The following is an 11220-nucleotide window of genomic DNA, read 5'->3' as shown; positions in this document are numbered from 1 at the left end:
ACACAGGAAAATTTAAGAGAAGAGGTCAGGTTCACCTGAAATCCCATGGCCCCGAGGTAACAAACATTTACATTTTGTTAACTATTCTACACACACACACACACACACACACACACACACACACACATGCCATGTTGCACAAATGGAATCATTATGCTAATATTGATTCAGAATGGTTGCTGCTGGTCAGTACAAGTCAAACAAACCCTCTGTTTCCTTATTGAAGTTATGATGATTTTCGGTAAAGAAGAAAGTTTGATCCAAGCAGATAGAGCCCTATGCAGCAGGCCAAACTCTTCACTGTGCATGGATCAGTCCATTGCACTCCATCCCCATGGAAGGGAGGGAGGGAATGTGGCGTGATTAGAGTGTGGGGTCAGGCTACAAGGGCTCCGTTACTTACTAGCATCTCAGTTTCCCAGCTTGAAGGGAGGATAACAGTATCTACCTCATAGGTTGTTGTGAGAACTACATTAGAAAATACATGTAAATTTAGAACATTCCTTCATCTAGAGTAAAGGCTTAATGTGGACTGATATATCCGCAGTGTGCAGAAATCCAGAAGGTAATCAAGTGAATCGTTCATTACCATAAAAGTGTATGTGCTGTATTTAAATGTTCTTTCCTTGATACTAGTGATATTTACTGCTGTTTTTAATCTCCCAAGTATGAGGTCTGTGGACAGTAACAGGTTCTTAAAAATTGTTATATTTTCTGAGGACATGAAAAACAAGAGCACATAATGTTGGAGAGATATAGTAGTGTCTTGAAGCTGGTGGTTTATTCGTTCACTTGCTCATTTATTTCTTTATTTGTTTATTGATTGATTGATAGTGCTAGGAAAGTAGTAAATATTCGTTGATTAAAAGAATGAATTGAAGTTACTGAACTAAACATTTCGTGGGTGCCTACTATGTAGCAGTTACTAAATTAGAGACATAAGAGATACAGGCTTTAGTAAAACAAGACCATACCCTCAAGATGCTTACATTCGTATGATTCCTTATGTTTCTTCATTGGAATCACACGAACACATGGTTTAAGAAAGTGATTTTCCAATAGCAATAGTCCTCTGGTTCAATTGTTTCAAAATTTAAGCTGCAAGGTACAAATGGATAAAAATTAAAGCCCAGACACATCCAAATTAACTACACTTGTTTTTATCCTGTTTGGTTTATAAGGACAACAGAAAAAAAATGTTCAAAATTGAGTCCAAATGTCGGCCACCCAATTAGATAGAGCCTAAGCTTCTCTCCGGAGTTAGTAAATCATGCAGGTCCCAGCAGGGGAAAGACGCAGCCCTCTGAAAATGCCCTGAGGCAGGAAGAGACGCTGCGACTATGCAGAGGGAATTGCATGTTCCACGTGTGTCTTTGGAATACCTGTTAAGTGCTCCCTCGTGATGAAGGAAAAAATGCCCGATGGAGCAGAGCATGCTTCTTTGTCAGCCAAACTCAATCCACTTTTTGGCGTGTTTACCTCGGCAGACAAGGAAGAGGGCTAGCGCGGGATCTGCACAGGTTCGCAGTGGATAATAAAACAGATGCGGAGGGAGATGTTCTCTGGTGTAAGTCATTGAAACACGCACACTCCTTTAAGTGCACCAGGGATATTCAGTGGTTTCTGTTCCCTCCTCCTCATCCCTCAGTGTCATTATTTGCCTTAAGTTAATTACTTCTTACAGCAGATTCAGCAACAATTTCTCTCTTACTGGCAGACACAACATTGAGTTTTATTGCTAACATTGTGTGCTTGTTAATCAACCACCTTGGGGGAAAAACAGCAACATTAGACTAAATATTAGAAGTATTTTTGCCTCTATTTTATTACTTACAGACACAAAACTTTATGGCAATTGGAGGAAATGTTTCTTTACTTTATTAAACTTGGCACTCCTTCAAGAAAACGTCAGTGAACAGAATAAAATCCATTATTGGTACGATTGCCTCAGCTGTTGTCTGGGAAAAGATCAAAATAGCAAAGTGAACTATTAAAAAAAGCGAGTTCATTCAATTTACTTTTTTATTGTTGGCTAAGTGAGTTCCATTGTAACCAAAAGAGATAATGGAAAAACAGGATGTTGTTTTCCTCTTTTTACCAATGCTTGGCGCTTGGGCTTCATCTGGGCTTTTTGGGGGCCTAAAGGAAGGTGCTCAGACTAACTGGTGAGAGTCACTTTGGCTGTGGCACTTTCTACATTTCATTGTGTTCCATTTGGCTGCGGGCCCAACCTAATACCTTATAAAATACAGTTTTCTCTGAAACATACGTTAAATACAAAGGCGTTTCACTTAAAGGAAGACATTTTACCAAAGCTGATTGTCTTCGAAGAGGCTTTATTTCCGAAAGTTTGTATTCACTGATTTCATCAAACAAAACAGTTGTCTTTGGCAGATTTTTTAAGTTTCTCAAGACACCATTGAGTCATTTTTTGATATATGAAATATTTAATGGGTGTGAATCTCATTTTGCAAACTTCAGTGTAAAAGAAATATAACTTTGTACACTTTCCATAACTCAAATTCTTTCATGGCTCTGAGCTCTTGCTCTGCTAGACTCGAGTGGGAAACAGTCTTAAGCAGAGCCAAGATGTGTGTGTGTGCCTGTGTGTATGCAGACTGCTTACTGATGAAAGTTTTAAAATTATGGTCCTATTTGTTTAACTTTGGATATAACTTGGAAATAAATATATTGAGCTTGCTGAAATTGCTTTAATCGCTCTTCTTCCATTCCTATCCACATGCCTCTGTGAAATTAGCTTCTCTACTATGAGTGTTATGAAAACAAAATATACAAACTATTTAGATATACAGTATCCTCTGTGAGGATCATTCACCATCAGTCCTACCTAAGTGGTGTAAATCATTCAGCAAGAAGCAAGCTTGTTTGGTCACACTAAAACTTTAAAAATTGATATACATGGGGTTTGTTCTAAATATGCATATAAAAGTCTAAATGCAGGTTATTTCCTCCATGAAGTCTTTATTATTATAGTTGAAAATAGAAATTTACAGGTGTAATTACAACTCTGTTTTAATTGTCTATTACCTATGCTTTCAATGAACAACATTCGCAGTTTTAGTGATGTTTTTCTTTTCCCCTATATTAGGTTTGTTCTGACTACATTTATTGAACTGTAACTTTTTGTCTGTGGATTCTAATAATTAAAACATTAAAATTTTTAATCTTTAAAATTTAATTTTCCTAGTAATTCATTTTTACTGTATTTTACAAAAGTATTGGTCTGTGATGATAAAAAGTACAAAACAAGAAAAAACTGTCCATTACAAATAGTTTGAAAATTCACAAAGGACTGTACGCAAGTTGGAAAGAAGCTAATATACACAAGTTTTACATGCAATCATTTTCCTCTTTTCTGACAGAGCGGCAGCTTCAGAGACTTTTCTCAGAAATCTCTGGAAGCAGGGGTGGTGCCCTAGGTACTCAGCTGCCGTTTCTGATGTCCATCAGCGTTGGTGAAGGCTGTGAGTAGGCACCTGACTTCTATAAAGGTCTGTGTAACTCCAAAGACATTGCTTTTTCCAAGAGACTGCCCTGGCTCCTAAAGGAAGCAGAATTTATGAACCCGATAAATAATTACTGAACAGCTATTATGTGCGCCACTTTTTCTGAGCATTGAGAGTCAGTAGTAATTAAAACAGAAAACCCCGCATAAGGGGCTTTCCACTCTAGAGCAAGGGGGAGAACTCGATGTCTGGGTCGTTACACCTGAAATGAGGCTTTTGTTGGGTGCTTGGGATTTAGCTCAGTGTTTTCCCATTAAAAACAAGTGCATATAACTCCATGGCTGATTCATGTCAATGTATGACAAAACCCACTGAAATGTTGTGAAGTAATTAGCCTCCAACTAATAAAAATAAATGAAAAAAAAAAAAAAAACACAAGTGCATAACTGAGATGACCCTGAGGGATGGGATGGGGAGGGAGGTAGGAGGGGGGTTCGGGATGGGGAACACATGTACACCCATGGCTGATTCATGTCAATGTATGGCAAAAAACACCACAATATTGTAAAGTAATTAGCCTCCAAAATAAATAAATAAATTTAAAAAAAAACAAATAAGTGCAGAGTAGAGGTTTCGCCCAGTTAATGATACAATTAACTAAGAGGATACACTGTCTCATGTTAAAGATTTTGCCCAAATTTTTCTTAAAACTTCAGTACTAAAGTCTAAGGAAATATGGCAATTGCTTAAGCACAGTTATTCTGATATTTTAAGATGAATACATCAATATTTAGGATTATTCCATTAGGATCAAATGGTCTTCAGGAGTTTCATCTCCAAGGACAAGTCTGAGAACTCCCAAACCATAGACAGACAAAAAGGAAGCGCCATCTTCTCCCAAGGTCAGACTTAAAGATGAGTAAGCTTATTTCTAAAGGTCTGGTGAATTAATTCCTTTAAATTTATAGAAATGTTTAGAGTTTTTTCAGAATCATGGGGAACTGACAACAGATAAAGAGCCTATGGAATCCAACCTTAAAAAGATAGGGAGAAAACCATTACAATAACACACACACACACAAAGCTAATAAACATATTTTAAAACATCGATCTCATTGAGGATCAGAAAAATGCAAATTAAGCAATAACTGTTGTTGTTTAGTCTCTAAGTCATGTCCGGTTCTCTTTGTGACCCTATGGACTGTAGCCAGCCAGGCTCCTCTTCCAAGGGATTTCCCGGGCAAGAATACTGGAGTGGGTTGCCATTTCCTTCTCCAGGGCATCTTCCCAACCCAGGGATTGAACCTGTGTCTCCTGCACTGCAGGCAGACTCTTTACCACAGAGCCACCAGGGAAGCCCTAAGTAACAATAAACTACCAGTTTTCACCTGTCCAAAGGCAGAGCTTTAAAACAACACTGGAGATAAAGATGAGGTGTTTGCTCTTTTGCACTACTTTTGGGAATATACAGTGGGTACAACTTTACAGAAGCACTTTCTCCACAATAATTTTAAATAGGTGCATAATCATTGTTCCAATACATACATCTCTGGAAACCTACTGAAAAACAAAAAACGTAGGAAAGGGTCATGTACAAAAATATTCACTGCAGTACAACCTACATCAGCAAAACATGTAAAGAAAGAAAATTGATAAGTAAAATATGTTGCAATCCACATGATTTAATTATGTAGCCACAAATTGTTCATAAAGTTAAGGGACAGAATAAAACTATAGTTGAATCTCAAACACCCATTAAATACAAAGGGTACAAGACGTAGTGACTGTAGTTGATGATAGTGTATTTTATACTTGAAAGATGCTAAGAGAGTAGAACTTAAAAGTTCCCACCACATAAAACAGTAACAATGTGTCATGATAGATATATTAACTAAGTTTGTTGTAATAATTATCTTGCAATATATATGTATATTAAATCACTTTGTATACTCAGGCTTGAAAAGAAGTGAAAGTGTTCGTCACTCAGCTCAGTCGTGTCCAATTCTTTGAGATCCCATGAACTGTAGCCCGCCAAGTTCCTCTGTCCATGGGATTCTCCAGGCAAGAAAACTGGAGTGGGTAACCATTCCCTTCTCCAGAGGATCTTCTGGACCCAGGGATTGAACCCAGGTATCCTGCACTGCAGGCAGATTCTTTACTGTCTGAGCCACTGGCTTATACACTGTTATTTGTCAATTGTATCTCAAAAAAGCTGGAAACAAAACAGAAAAACACAAAAGGGCAGCATTAAGATTTTAATGTCATATTCTCTGGGTGGTGGGTGGCATTATGGGCAGTATTTTTTTTTTTCTGTTTTTCTACATAATCCAAGTTTTCCATAATTATGGTATATGACTTTGATTATCAAAACTCTTGAGAGGACAGTACAAGTATAAACCATTTTAGAGTGTCAATTCAATAAAGATGTCCATAGTTAAGTCCTTATGATTAAAGAAATTTTCACTCCAGAGCTGAAGAAAGAATCTATTAGAGGAAGCACACGCATATGCACCCATGGGCAAACCTGGAGTGCAAAGCGATCCACCCACCAGTCACTCACTCCACGAGCAAACATGTCAGAGAGTGCAGCTGGAAACGCTGAGTGAGGCTCACTGCTGGTGCAGCTTGTGTAAGGAGACAGTTCTCGGTTATACATGAGTGTTCACGTGGCACATTTATGCAGACACAGCACTGCACCCAAAATCATCACACAAGGAGGGTTCAACAGCCATGCGATTGCCATTTTGGAGCTGGTGTTTCTTGATGGGTGAGGCAGGTGGGGGCGGTGGAGGAGGTCTCCCGTGCATAGTAGGACTTTTGGAGTATCTATGACTTCTAACCATGGGATGCCAGAAGCAATCTCACCCCCAGTCATGACATGTCTCCAGACATTGCCTAATGTCCCCTGGAGTGGGTGGCAATGCTCTCTCCCAACTGAGAACCACTCATGTGCAGAACCGCCCTGTGCCAGGCAGAGAATCACCTGCACGCATGTGTGTGATTGCTGCCATGAGGTATTTACAACCAGGGTGTCCATTCTATCAACAAGGGCCAATGCTAAACCTAACCTGCTGTTAAAAAGTTGGAGTGTCGCATTTCCGTGCTGTACTTTATGGTCAATTTAAGCAGGACCCAGGGAGAACACAGCTTTGTGTGATTTCCCCTCTGTGCTGATTTTAAAAGTTAGCCCAGTGTAGATTATGCTGTGTATAATCTTTTATGCAGTCTTCACATTTTCGCATCATTTTTAAACCATAAACCTGGCAAATTCTAGATTGCTGATGGATACACATTGTGTGTTTAGTTAAATGTTAAGTTATTAGCTCTGGATGAGGGGAAAAATTGATTACAATTGTAAAACTGAGCTTTGGAGTCAAACAAACAAAATCATCCAAGGGTAGCTCACGACCAACCGCACTCCAGCTTGTGAGTAAGCTGCCACACACCCTGGAAAATAGGACGCCTCACTCTCAGGACAGGGGTGCAAGGCCAGGCCATCCGAGACTGGCCAGAACCTTCCCACAGCTTCCTGTAGACTTTTGAAGGTAAAGGACACACTTCAGCAGCATACTATTTCTTGGGGGAAAAATTCTTATTGAAGAATGATTTGGAAATGAAAAAATTTGGGAATAGCAGCTCAAACCTGTGGATCAATAAAAATAGATCTTACAGAGCTGGAAGTTGTGCTGTTGTTTACTGGAACCCACACTCACATCTGGCTACTAGATACAGCACCTTATGGATAAAAGCTACAAATGGACTTGCAGTCATCTATGGAAACAAGTTTCAATCTATGAGGATTTTAGCACAAGATGATGCTGGAATAAACAGCAGGCCTGTCCAGCTTTGACCAGTAGTATCTTCTCATTTAATTGGATTTTTTCAAACCACCTTGACATAAACACCATTAATATACACTTACTAATATACACATACAGACAGTTAAAGAGGCCTACTGACCCCAAAACCCTAATTCCAGTGTAAGGGCATTCTTCAGTAAAACCATGATTTCTCTGCTCCATGGGCATGGCCATGTAAGTCCACTCACTCCCACCATGCCGCTGTGTAAGGACACATGAGATGACAACTGGCAAGAACCAAGAAAGTGAGAAAGACAGGCTCTAAGAAAGATATATCTCGTGCTCGCTTCAGCAGCACATATACTAAAATTGGAACGGTACAGAGAAGATTAGCATAGTCCCTGCACAAGGATGACACGCAATTTTGTGAAGCATTCCATATTTTTAAAATAAGAGCAAATGGAGCAACAGACAAAGGATTAATATCAAAAATATACAAGCAACTCCTGCAGCTCAATTCCAGAAAATTAAATGACCCAATCAAAAAATGGGCCAAAGAACTAAACAGACATTTCTCCAAAGAAGACATACAGATGGCTAACAAACACATGAAAAGATGCTCAACATCACTCATTATCAGAGAAATGCAAATCAAAACCACAATGAGGTACCATTACACGCCAGTCAGGATGGCTGCTATCCAAAAGTCTACAAGCAATAAATGCTGGAGAGGGTGTGGAGAAAAGGGAACCCTCTTACACTGTTGGTGGGAATGCAAACTAGTACAGCCACTATGGAAAACAGTGTGGAGATTCCTTAAAAAACTGGAAATAGAACTGCCATATGACCCAGCAATCCCACTTCTGGGCATACACACTGAGGAAACCAGATCTGAAAGAGACACGTGCACCCCAATGTTCATCGCAGCACTGTTTATAATAGCCAGGACATGGAAGCAACCTAGATGCCCATCAGCAGATGAATGGATAAGGAAGCTGTGGTACATATACACCATGGAATATTACTCAGCTGTCAAAAAGAATTCATTTGAATCAGCTCTAATGAGATGGATGAAACTGGAGCCCATTATACAGAGTGAAGTAAGCCAAAAAGATAAAGAACATTATAGTATACTAACACATATATATGGAATTTAACAAGATGGTAACGAAAACCCTATATGCAAAACAGAAAAAGAGACACAGATGTACAGAACAGACTTTTGGACTCTGTGGGAGAAGGCGAGGGTGGGATGTTTCGAGAGAACAGCATCGAAACATGTATATTATCTATGGTGAAACAGATCACCAGCCCAGGTGGGATGTATGAGACAAGTGCTCGGGCCTGGTGCACTGGGAAGACCCAGAGGGATCGGGTAGAGAGGGAGGTGGGAGGGGGGATCGGGATGGGGAATACATGTAAATCCATGGCTGATTCATGTCAATGTATGACAAAAAACACTATAATATTGTAAAGTAATTAGCCTCAACTAATAGAAATAAACGAAAAAAAAAAAGAAAGATATATCTCTATTTTGATGACATTTATGTAATCTTTAAACATACACGTGGTAAACTACATTGTTAATGGATATACATCAGTTCAGTTCAGTCGCTCAGTCATGTCTGACTCTTTGTGACCCCATGAATCACAGCACGCCAGGCCTCCCTGTCCATCACCAACTCCCGGAGCTTACCCAAACTCATGTCGATTGAGTCGGTGATGCCATCCAACCATCTCATCCCCTGTCTCCCCCTTCTCCTCCTGCCTTCAATCTTTCCCAGCATCAGGGTCTTTTCCAATGAGTCAGTTCTTCGCATCAGGTGGCCAAAGTACTGGAGTTTCAGCTTCAACATCAGTCCTTCCAATGAACCCCCAAGACTTATCTCCTTCAGGATGGACTGGTTGGATCTCCTTGCAGTCCAAGGGACTCTCAAGAGTCTTCTCCAACACCACAGTTCAAAAGCATCAATTCTTCGGCACTCAGCTTTCTTCACAGTCCAACTCTCACATCCATACATGACTACTGGAAAAACCATAGCCTCGACTAGTTGGACCTCTGTTGGCAAAGTAATGTCTCTGCTTTTTAATATGCTGTCTAGGTTGGTCATAACTTTTCTTCCAAGGAGTAAGCGTCTTTTAATTTAATGGCTGCAATCACCATCTGCAGTGATTAGTGGAAAGATGCAAAGAAATAGTGGAAAACAATAGAATGGAAAAGACTAGAGATCTCTTCAAGAAAAATAGAGACACCAAGGGAACATTTCATGCAAAGATGGGCTCAATAAAGGACAGAAATGGTATGGACCTAACATAAGCAGAAGATATTAAGAAGAGTTGGCAAGAATACACAGAAGAACTACACAAAATAGATCTTCATGATCCAGATAACCACGACGGTGTGATCACTCACCTAGAGCCAGACATCCTGGAATGTGAAGTCAAGTGGGCCTTAGGAAGCATCACTATGAACAAAGCTAGTGGAGGTGATGGAATTCAAGCTGAGCTATTTCAAATCCTAAAAGATGATGCTGTGAAAGCGCTGCACTCAATATGCCAGCAAATTTGGAAAACTCGGCAGTGGCCACAGGACTGGAAAAGGTCAGTTTTCATTCCAATCCCAAAGAAAGGCAATCCCAAAGAATGCTCAAACTACCACACAACTTCACTCATCTCACACACTAGTAAAGTAATGCTCAAAATTCTCCAAGCCAGGCTTCAAAAGTACATGAACTGTGAACTTCCAGATGTTTAAGCTGGATTTAGAAAAGGCAGAGGAACCAGAGATCAAATTGCCAACATCCGCTGGGTCACTGACAAAGCAAGAGAGTTTCAGAAAAACATCTATTTCTGCTTTACGGCCTTAGACTGTGTGGATCACAACAAACTGTGGAAAATTCTGAAAGAGATGGGAATACCAGACCACCTGACCTGCCTTCTGGGAAATCTGTATGCAGGTCAAGAAACAACAGTTAGAATTGGACATGGAACAACAGACTGGTTTCAAGTAGGAAATGGAGTACGTCAAGGCTGTATATTATCACCCTGCTTATTTAACTTGTATGCAGAGTACATCATGAGAAATGCTGAGCTGGAGGAAGTACAAGCTGGAATCAAGATTGCTGGGAGAAATATCAATAACCTCAGATATGCAGATGACACCACCCTTATGGCAGAAAGTAAAGAACTAAAGAGCTTCTTGATGAAAGTGAAAGAGAAGAGTGAAAAAGTTGGCTTAAAGCTCAACATTCAGAAAACTAAGATCATGGCATCTGGTCCCATCACTTCATGACAAATAGATGGGGAAACAGTGGCAGACTTTATTTTTCTGGGCTCCAAAATCACTGCAGATGGTGACAGGGGCCATGAAATTAAAAGATGCTTGCTCCTTGGAAGAAAAGCTATGACCAACTTAGACAACATATGAAAAAGCAGAGACATTACTTTGCCAACAAAGGTCTGTCTAGTCAAGGCTCTAGTTTTTCCAGTGGTCATGTATGGGTGTGACAGTTGGACTAGAAAGAAAGCTGAGTGCCGAAGAATTGATGCTTTTGAACTGTGGTGTTGGAGAAGACTCTTGAGAGTCCCTTAGGCTGCAAGGAGATCCAACCAGTCCATCCTAAAGGAGATAAGTCCTGGGTGTTCATTGGAAGGACTGATGTTGAAGCTGAAACTCCAATACTTTGACCACCTGATGTGAAGAACTGACTCATTGGAAAAGACCCTGATGCTGGGAAAGATTGAGGGCAGGAGGAGAAGGGGATGACAGAGGATGAGATGGTTGGATGGCATCGCCAACTCAATGGATATGGGTTTGTGTAGACTCTGGGAGTTGGTGATGGACAGGGAGGCCTGGTGTGCTGCAGTCCATGGGGTTGCAGAGTCAGACACGACTGAGCAACTGAACTGATGGTGTAAAGGAGATGTGTGTGGACAGCTTGCCTGGGGAGAGG

At 40.2% G+C, this 11220-nt stretch overlaps 1 non-coding gene across 1 annotated transcript; it reads left to right on the top strand.

Annotated features, from left to right (window-relative positions):
• Positions 1 to 7606: 7606 nt before the first annotated feature.
• LOC122428540 lies at positions 7607 to 7713 on the top strand. Its single transcript, XR_006265758.1, has one exon. It is a non-coding gene; the product is annotated as a U6 spliceosomal RNA (small nuclear RNA).
• The last annotated feature ends 3507 nt before the right edge of the window (positions 7714 to 11220 follow it).

This window comes from Cervus canadensis, chromosome 26, assembly GCF_019320065.1.
Source record: "Cervus canadensis isolate Bull #8, Minnesota chromosome 26, ASM1932006v1, whole genome shotgun sequence".
NCBI classification, from domain to species: domain Eukaryota; kingdom Metazoa; phylum Chordata; class Mammalia; order Artiodactyla; family Cervidae; genus Cervus; species Cervus canadensis.
Note: the sequence above shows the minus strand (reverse complement) of the source record. Positions and strands in the feature narration are given on the sequence as shown.